We start from the raw sequence: 11,020 nt of genomic DNA, 5'->3' as shown, positions 1-11,020 counted from the left end.
GGGGCTGTTGGCAGTTGGGACTTCGTGTGAGTTCTCTATGAATTTACCTAGAAAATTTGGGTTAGATTCATGGGACACTTGTTACAGTGTTCCATAAATTTAATATAATTTTGAGTTAAATTCATGAAACACTTACAATTTGTTTTTAATGCCTAATTGCCCCTAAAAGACAAACCCGTTCCTGTTTGAGCCTCGACTGCCATATTCAATACTGAACGTTACTGATCATAAATGTCATAGTAGATTATCTTATACTTTCTAGGGCAAACACCCAATTCAAACAAGCTTTTATGGTCCACTAAGTTCTTTTTGGCTAGTTTTCCCCTCCCCTTTTTCTTTGATATAAGTTAGCAGATTGCTAGGTCAACCTGTGATGTCTTGTCGGTGAAGAATGATTATTGTGGGCTGAAAAAAAAAATCTTATCTCATTCATGCACTTATTGTGGGCTGGAGTTCTTGTTTCTTTTCCAGGTGGTTGCAATGATAATTGAGTAAATGCCTCCATCCAAGGTTTTCCAGGCATCCTCTTCATGAACCTTATTTTCTTTTAAAACAACCATTATTTACTCAACGATATTTCTTTGCAGTCCCAAACCTAATCATTTTTTACAAGGAACACAAATTAAAAAATCATGATCTTCATCTCATCACCAAAAAGAACGTATAGATATTATGAACTTGGCAACAAGAAGGTAAGTGCTTCTTTGAGAATTTACCCATGTCCCAATCTGTTGAGAGCGCTATCATGGCATGTAGGGAAAAGAATGACATAAGGTCTGCTTGTCATTGGATGCATGGGCTTGAGAAGATCTTCATCTGGAAATTAACGTTTACAAGGATAGAACTGACTGTTTCAACCACATCTTCAGGGATGTACTCCTTTTTACTTTAACTTTCCTCAAAAGGCCATCCTAGGCTTCTTGGTGTTTAGCAGTCATAGAGCCAAAAACAAATCGCTGGAGGTGCACTTGTTTAAAAACGTTTATATCTGGAGGGGCACTTATATAAGTATAAAAATAAATATTAAATTTCTCAATATAAAAATCAACAAATTTTTAAGAGCTGGTGTGGGCAAGTGTCCACCCCAGCACACATGTGACTACACCACCGGTGTTTAATGGAGGATTCCATCATATCCAGGATGAATACATCAGACAACACGGTTGATGGATTTATATAATTCACGAAAACAATTAACTCACTTTTATGTGGTTTTGTCTAATGTTGATCTACATTATCCACGCGAAGTTGTGAAGTCTCATGCTGATCCATTCAATGACTGATAGTTTTTGACAATTAAGTGATATCCAAAACCACATCTATAGATCCTCAAAGACAAGGGCAAGAAATTCATCAGTCTTCAAAGGATTAATTCTATTTCCAACACTCACCATCAAGTGGGCTGTTGATGCCATCACAATCGTACATGCAATTGACATTTATTAATTTCTACTTTGGGAAGCTTTTAGTCAATGCATTTGCAAGTTGATTTCTGTTTTTATCAAATGTGGTCTCTATCTCAATAGTTTCAACTTTCTTGCGCACATAACGACAGTCAATTTTGATTTACTTCGATCTCTCATGAAAAACAAGATGTGTTATAAAATCATTCTAAGAAGTTGGGGAATCATTGATGCTGAGAAAAAAAAAGAATATGTTAATAAAGGGATCAGTCATGCATTGTCACGAAGCAGCATACACGGTATCACTATTATATTTTCACTGATGTATCCTAGTAAGTAAGGTCAAGAGATTTCATCAACCTTCAAAGGAACCGTATTTCAACATTCACCAACAAGTTGTGCGTGGACATGCCATCACAATCATACATGTAATTGATGTTTGCTAATTTCTACCTTTGGAAGCTTTTAGTCAATGTTTTTCTTTTAGCAAATGCACACGAAGCAGCATACACGGTATCACTATTATATTTTCACTGATGTATCCTAGTAAGTAAGGTCAAGAGATTTCATCAACCTTCAAAGGAACCGTATTTCAACATTCACCAACAAGCTGTGCGTGGACATGCCATCACAATCATACATGTAATTGATGTTTGCTAATTTCTACCTTTGGAAGCTTTTAGTCAATGTTTTTCTTTTAGCAAATGCAGACTCTTTCCTCGTTTGTTTGAACTTTCATATGCACATAATGGTGATCAATCTCAATATGCTTCGCTTACCCATAAAAAACAGTATTATTGTAAAATCACTACAAGAAGTTGGGCAATCACTAATTCTGAAAAAGAGAATCTAAGCATACATGGTGTCACTATTATATTTTCACTGACATGTCCTAGTGAATAAGGACGAGAGATTTCATCAACCTTCAAAAGAACCATTTTTCAACACTCACCGACAAGCTGCGGGTGGAGATGCCATCACAACCATACATGTAATTGATGTTTACTAATTTTTACCTTCGGAAGCCTTTAGTCAATGTTTAGCAAATGCAGACTCTTTCTCATTGTTTCGAACTTTCTTTTTCACATAATGGTGATCAATCTCGATATGCTTTGCTTACCCTTAAAAACAGTGCTTATTGTAAAATCACTAGAAGAAGTTGGCCAATCACTGATTCTAAAAAAGAGAATCTGTTACTAAACGGATCAATTGTGCATAGGGATGTCAACGGATCGTGACTTGCTTTTAAAAAATTGGATATGGTAAGCAATTTGACATCCGATTGAGAAATTGGATTCGGATTTAAGAAATAACATCCGATCGGATACGGATTCAGATTCAGTTTTAAGTAAATATTTGATTAGATACGGATTCAGATTCAGTTTTAAGTAAATATCCAGTCAAATACTAACTATCTTAACAAGTATATCTGAATCCTAACTATAACATGATATCTGAATCCACACCGTGAGAGCTGATATCCGAATCATGGAGCTTAATATCTGAATCCACACTGTGAGAGCTGATATCCGAATCATGGAGCTTAATATCTGAATACGAACCGCGAGCTGATATCTCAATCTTGTAGCCTAATATCTGAATCCAAATGATGAGATCTGATATCCAAACCTAGGAAACTAATATCTGAATCCGAACAGCAAGAGCTGATGTCGGAACTAATATCCGAATGTTGTAGCATGAGGTTTTAAAGTTGCAACCTATGACAATGGTGTGACCTTTTGGGCAAAAGGTCTAGCCAAATGCACTAACTTAACATTATAACACAAGAGGAACATAAATATTATATATAGTATAATTTGACTAAGAGCTGACTTCCATAGAGTTGCATATAATAATAAAGAAAACTTCAACCAAGAAATTCAACAAAATGAGAATTTTTAAAAATATGAAAAAGACACTTTTAGAGCTACAAATTTTTTAATGGACCGTTATGTCAAATTGGTTACAAAAATAGCTATATTACATATTTTAAAAATTGCGGGTTTAAAAAAATATTGGTATGTACGTCACGTATGAAAAAAAAATTGGTAGCAAAAAATATACTTTTTTAAAAAACCAACTTAAAAAAATATGTTTTATAATAAATAGAAATCTTAACGCATTATGATATTCATTTTAAGTTGAAAGCATCTTCATTGTGCATAATCTCAAATAAATATATTTAATATGAAAAAACTTCTAAACTTATAAAAAAGTTTTATTTATCAAATTATCAATGTACTTATTTAATCAATCAAGTAAATTACTTTGTATAATCATACAATTCATTCAAAAGTATTAGGTATTTGATATATAACACATAATTCACAAACTTGAAAACAAAAGCCTCTAACGGGTAGGAAAACAACAAATTCTAAGATTTAATAAACTATCTTATATATCATTGGAGTAATTATACAATTTTATGTAAAAAAAACAACTATTGTAATAAAGGTAAGAGGACTAATAAATTATTTGATATATCATTGAACACTTTTTTTTATGGATGTAACACAAATTATTTCAATTAACTCAATGAAATGAGAAAAAATCATTAAATAATATATTTTTAATGAAAATAATATGGATCACCTGCATAATATGTGATCATCATGAAATAATAGTTTATTCAATTAAAATATGTCATTAGTTAAAAATAAACAAATTAATGTTCAATATGCACAATTATTATGAAGAAAGTATGAAAGTCAAATATACCAGTAAAAAAAAATTGAATCAATGAACAAGTAGGTGGAGACTCTTAGGTGTTTGACTCATTAAGAATGATCTTAATCGTTGATTTGACCTATAAAAAAAAAAGTATTTTAGTCCTTTAATGTTAATTGACATGCTTCTATCATTACTTTTTCTCAACTATCAACATTATCAAAATCAATTCTATGTCCCAATTGGTGAGACAAAACTCAAAATGTCATTTATAATGAGTACAATACTTCATAAAAAGCTGTTTTGAAATAATTGTGAAAAAATAGTTTTTAATTCGTTTTGAATAATTAGTTTGATGTTTAGATGACACACTTAAACTCATTTCTTTAAATACATAGGGGTAAGAGTTGATTAAGGAATTTTTGTTGCAAAAGTCAAACTATAGTTTTAAAATTTTGAATGAAGCCAAAACATAATTTTTTATTTTGTTTTTGTGTAGGATAAACTTACCAGTTGTTTTGTTGCAAGACGCAAACTATAGTTTTAAAATTTTAAATGAAGCCAAAACATAATTTCTTAAGTTTTTTTATATACGATAAACTTACTAGTTGTTTTGTTGCAAGAGTTAAACTATAGTTTTAAAATTTTAAGTGAAGCCAAAACATAACTTTTTGTTTTTTTTATATACGAAAAACTTACCCATTGTTTTGAAAGTACATCTATTAAGATTTAAATTTATAAGATGAAATTAAATAATGGCTATTAAGAGAGGTAAGGGCTGATTAAGAACTTAAATAAAGTTTCCCACCCATTTTTTTACTTCTAAAACAAATAACTTTTATTATCTGTTAAGAGAGGCTATTGAAGATGATTGGCTCCTTATGTGTTGTTTCTTCTTCCCTATGCCACCAAACAACAAAAAAGAAAAAAAAAGGCCAGCCGTGAGAACCTTTCCCTGCACCAGTGTGAGGAAGAACCTGCTGCTCAACAGGATTCAGGTGTGTGGTGGTCGATCATTGGCATTAACACCCTGTTTGGTTGGAGGGAAAGGGAGGAAAAGGGAGGGATGGAAAAGAAAGGAAAGGGAGGGAAAGAGAATGGGAAAGGAACAGAATGCAAAGGAAAGGAAAGGAAAGAGATGATTATAAACATTGTTTTGATAGAAAGGAAAGGAAAGGAAAGGAAAAGAAATACTAAAATCATGTTTGTTTGGACTATATAAAGGAAATTAAATGATAGAATTTATAATATTTTACAATAATACCCCTAACATTCAAAATGTTTAAAAATTTGAGAGGTTTCCCTTCTAGTGGAGCCCCGGTATTGTGTTCAATGAGTGTCCATGCTCCATACCCTTGAGAGGGTGTCAACGGGTTGGGTTGGACCCAAACTCGACAAATACTGAGCTCGAATTCATCGAGCTTTGGTCAAAAGGGGTTCGGTTTAAACGTAACATGGAAGAAACTCCTCAATCTCTCGTTTGGTTCAGTTTTTATGAGATGGCACCAAGATGTCAACGTTGTTAAAACCTATCCTCGAGTTAAATTGGACACCAAAGAGAGAGAGAGAGAGAGAGAGATTAAAAACATCAAAAATTAATATTGACCATCAGAAAATTAATCATTAGATGAGCATTAATTAGCGATGGTTTATCAAAATTTGTTTCTTCGGAAAAATATTTTTAGTTTGATTTTTTTATTCAATAAAAGAAGAACCACACTTACACTTGACATTTCATTCTATCGTAATAAATCTAATAAATGGCAGGCAAAGGCAGAGAGGCGGGGCGGCAGCACACAGCTTCTTTCATCGACAGTATTCAGCGACGAGGTGGGCAGCAATGAAAAACAAAAAAATGCAGCAACCAAAAACAAAAAAATGCAGCAACGAAAAACACACCTTGTTTCATGAATGAGTGAGACCAGTCAAGAGATTACACGAGGAAACCAGCACGACGTAAAAGATGTGGGTGGAAGGGCTATTGACAGTATTCAGCCTCAACAGTTTTCGTGTTCTTCCCTTGCTTGTTGAAGAAAAAGATGTAGGTGGAAGGGCTATTGTGGATAGAAACATACTCGTGCTCTTCCCTTGCTTTCCTTTCCTTCCCAATCCCTCTAATTTTGGAGGGGTATTGTGGATAGAAAAAGATAGTGTTAATTTTCAGCTGTTCATGGTGCTTTTCTATGTTCATATGTAATTATTGAAAATATTTGCATGAAATAACAACCTGATTTTGAGTATTCCTATTCTCAGAAAATTTTTGCAAGCTTCATAAACCTCTGTACGGTATGAAGGAAGCACTTAAAAAATTGTGTTTATGGTTGAGCAAGATCTTGGAGGCAAATTGCTTTTCTAACACTCTTTCAAACAAATTCTTTTTGTTCTCTCGAAATAGACCATCGTTTTTATGTGTTGCTTTACGTTGACGATCATGTAAGTAGCCTCGTTAAAAACCTTGGGCTGGCAGAGTTCACGTGGCTGCAGGTTCCTACCATGGTGATAGCACCTCAGTGGTGAAGATGATGTTGGCTGCTAGATGTGGTATTTTAGAGAGTGAAATGGAAGTATTAGAGCAGTTTTTTAGGTTTCATAAAGAGTATGGTGGTAGGTGTTAGAAAGCATGAGATAGAAGTGGTTCAGCACTCTGGCCTATGTCCACGGAAGAAGAAGAAAGCTGCTATTTTATTTTTCCTTCAATGCTTAGAATCAAAGAGAGAATGGGGGTTTTATACAATTTTGAATGAGACGATAACCAGGAGGATGGTTATCTAATCTTTCCAAAGAATTGGAGAAGATTTCCTTCCTTCTGTTTTGATTATGCACAATCTCGTCGTAGCAGCAGAATATTCCTGATTAATGGCTGATTTGATATTTTTGGCAGCACCAATCTTCTTCACAAATCTCTCAACAATCTCCCCCTCAAGTTGGGGGACAGATGTCAATTTGTCCCAACTTGTTTACAATGCTTTGATGCTTCTCTCATGCTAGGCTCTTGGTGAAAATATCGGCCAACTGATTTTCACTTTTAACGTGACAAATTATGATAGTTCCATCTTGAATCTTCTCTCTAACAAAGTGACAGTCAATTTCAATGTGTTTGGTCCTTTTGTGAAAAACCGGATTTGCCTCGATATAGATTGCAGCCATATTGTCACATATAAGCTTTATGGAGTCTCGCATGTCAATGTTCATATCCATTAAAAGCGCTTTAATCTATACCAGTTCACATGTACATCCAGCCATAGCTCTGTATTCTGCTTCAGCACTTGATCGAGCAACTACAGATTATTTCTTGCTTATCCAAGTAACAAGATTTCCTCCAACAAAGGTGCAAAAACCAGAAGTAGATCTTTGGTCGTTTGGATCCCCTACCCAATCTGCATCAGTATAACCCATGACATCTAGTGGCAGATCATGTTTCATTAAAATTTCTTTTTCAGGGCATCTTTTCAAATACCTCAAGATTCTATGAGCAGCTTGAATATGAGATGATCTAGGAGAATGTACAAACTGACTGATGAGACTTACAGCATAGGATATGTCTAGTCTTGTAACGGTTAAATATATGAGCTTACCGATGAGTTTCTAAAAGCTTTGAATATTCTCGATGAGTTCTCCTCCATCTTTCTTTAATTTACAATTGACTTCAAGGGGTGTCTCTGCTGGTTTGACACCCAAGCATCCTGTTTCTTTCAAGAGATCTAACGTATACTTCCTTTGGCAAAGGAAGACTCCTTTGTTTGAGTGTGCAACTTCAATCCCTAAGAAGAATCTTATTATTCCCAAATCTTTGATTTCAAACAGCTGATTAAGATAGTCTTTGACGCGTGGCATAAAATCAATATCATCACCTATCATTATTATGTCGTCCACATAGACTAGGAGAATGCAAATTTTAAAGTTTCTCAAAGACGTAAACATAATATGATCAACACTGCTTCTTTTGAAACCCAATTTTGCAAGCGCATCACTGAGACGAGAAGACCAAGCTCGTGGTGACTGTTTCAAACCATATAGATCTTTTTTCAATTTACATACATACATGTTCTCATTTCTTATTCCTTTGGGAGCCTCCATATAAACTTCTTCGCTGAGTTCACCATGAAAAAACATTTTTCACATCAAGTTGAGTCAGAGGCCTTCTCGTGTTTTCTACTACTGAGATTAACATTCGAACAGAACTCATTTTCGCAAGAGGAGCAATGGTTTCAATATAGTCAATACCTTCGGTTTGAGTGAATCATTTGGCAACTAAGTGAGCTTTGTATTGTTCTATACTTCCATCACTATTGTATTGTATTCAATAGACTCACTTGCATCCAACCAGCTTCTTGCCATCAGGTAGAGGAACTAGATCCCATGTTGGTTTTTTTTTTAGTGCCTCAAGCTCTTCTTCCATTGCATTTCGCCACTTTGGATCAGATTTTTCCTCCTCATAGGTTTTTTGGTTCGTGTTGGGACTAGGTATTTAGGATATAGGACTTATAGTGAATAGGCAGATTTTCGAATGACAGGTATTGATCTATGGAATGGTTTTTGTTTGTTGTAATATAGGTGTAATAGTCACTAAATTTTGTGGGTGGTCTAGTAAGACGGGTGGATCGTCTAGTGGAATTTTCAGGTTGGTTTGAATTGGGATTTGGTTCGGTGGAAAGTGTGAGAGTATTGATGCTGGCGTCAGGTTCTTGAGGCAGAAGTAGGGACACATCATTTGAGACGATTTTGTCTAGTTCAAAATGGGGTTCAAACATAGGCAATACTGGCTGCTTGCTAGCACCAAGAACTTCATAGCTGGTTTCAACCGTTGGCTATGTGGGTTGCTTGATGGGATTAGCGACGTTCGTCTTCCTTGTCTTTGATAATCAAAGAAGTATTCCTATTCAAAAAACTTCACATCACCATATATAAATAATCTTCTAGTGACTGAATCATAACACTTATACTCTTTCTTTCTACTGGAATAACCAAGGAAGATGCTTTTGATAACACACTTTTCAAATTTGTTCTTAAAATTTTTCTGTATATAAACATTGCATTTGCATCCAAAGCGTTAAGATGATTTATAGAAACTTTTCTATTTAAGAGAAGTTCTATAGGGATTTGATGTTCAATGCTAGAACTTGGTGTCTTGTTGATAATATAACAGGCCGTAGAAATCACGTCATTCAAAAAACGAAAGGGAACATGCATGTGAGTCATAAGAAATCGAGCAACATTTAGAAGTTGCCTATTTTTTTGTTCTGCCACTCCATTCTGCACATGAATATTTGGGTTGTATTCATTTCCCTTTGAGAAAGGTTTCAAGATTATCATTCACATATTCTCCACCATTGTCAGATTCAAGTTTTTTTAATCTTTACTCCATATTGAGTATGTATCATCTTGAAAAATATATTGAAAGCACTAAAAACTTCACTCTTATACTTAAGAAAGAACAGCCAAGTCATGCAAGTCTTATTATCAATAAAGGTGACATAATATCTAAATCCAGAATATGACACTTCTGGGGCTGGTCCCCAAACATCAAAATGAACTAAATCAAAAATGTCCTTTGATTTTTCAGTAGAACATTAAAAATGTAATCTTGTGGATTGAGAAAATTCACAAGCATCACATGATTTATTTTCAACTGTAACATTTGGAATGAGACGAGTTAAATTTTGATCAGAGATGTGACCAAGTCTGGCATGCTAGGTCCAGTAGTATGAACGTCAGTCTTGTTGGTTATTCACAATGAGGTTGCAACAATTTTCGTCCATCACGTACAACCCATTCTGCTCGTGTCCTCTACCAATCTCCCGGTTCGTCACACAATCTTGAAATATCACACCCTTTGACGAAAAAACAGCCAAACAGTTATGAGACTTGGTTAATTTGCTTACCGACATGAGATTAGCTGCCAGTTTTGGAATGTATAAAACTTGAGATTTTTGCCCTTTCCTAAAGAATATAGTTTCACTGTATCCTTCAGCAGTAATGGGTAATCCATCGACTGTAAAAACTGATCTTTATTTTGTTTTGTGAAAATTAATCAGTTTTGTTAAGTTGCTAGACATATGATCGGTGGCCCTGTATCAACAACTCACGCAGAACGATTTAAAGTAGCGGTCAAAGCAAAGTTGTTACCTTCTGAATTGCTGACAGGCTGAGATGATACTAGATTGGTCTTTGCGAACTTCTGAAAAAAATTTCTCAAGGTCATCCTTGGTGACAAAGTTGGCTGAATCAAGATTGGTGGCTGACGCCAACTTAGTGGAGAACATAGCTTTGTCTCTTGTTGGTCTCCCAACCAGCTCCCAACATTTTTCATGAGTGTGACCAGTCCGCTTGCAATGAGTGCAACTAAATTTATTTCTCCCTTTATGATAGCTGAAGTTGGCGTTGTAATTTTTGTTGGCGTTCGGGAGTTTTTGATCCCCATTGAGAAAATCGGCTTCAGCAACGCACGCCATTTGTTCACGACTTTCTTCATAAATTTCAGTTTTGGAATTCATAACTTGTCTTCATGCAGCCTCTTTTTGTAGTTGGGCAGTAGAGTGGTATTGAGGATTTGACTCTTAATACCTTCATAATCAGCTCCTAAACCTGCCAATAGTTTAAAGATTTTGTCTTTCTCAAATCTGGTTTTGTATGTATCAGGATCAGTCGTAGCAGGCCTATATTGCAGAAGTTCATCAATTTGTCTTTTGAGTTCTCTTATGTAGAGGTTCAGTGGCTTGTCACCCTTCATAAGATTGGTAATTTCGACCTGAGTTTGTAGACCCGTGCGAGATTATTTTGTTCGGAAAAAAGTTCTTTTAACTCATCCCAATCTTCTTTGCAGTTTTTTTATACATAAACAGATTTGAAATAGAGGGTTCCATGGAGTTAATAGGCCACCACATTACAATATCATTTTCAGGTTTCCAATCATCAAATTTAGGATCTGGCCTATCAGGAGGACTGATCTT

Source organism: Nymphaea colorata, chromosome 10 (genome assembly GCF_008831285.2).
Source record: "Nymphaea colorata isolate Beijing-Zhang1983 chromosome 10, ASM883128v2, whole genome shotgun sequence".
Lineage (NCBI taxonomy): Eukaryota > Viridiplantae > Streptophyta > Magnoliopsida > Nymphaeales > Nymphaeaceae > Nymphaea > Nymphaea colorata.
This window is presented reverse-complemented; position numbering follows the sequence as displayed.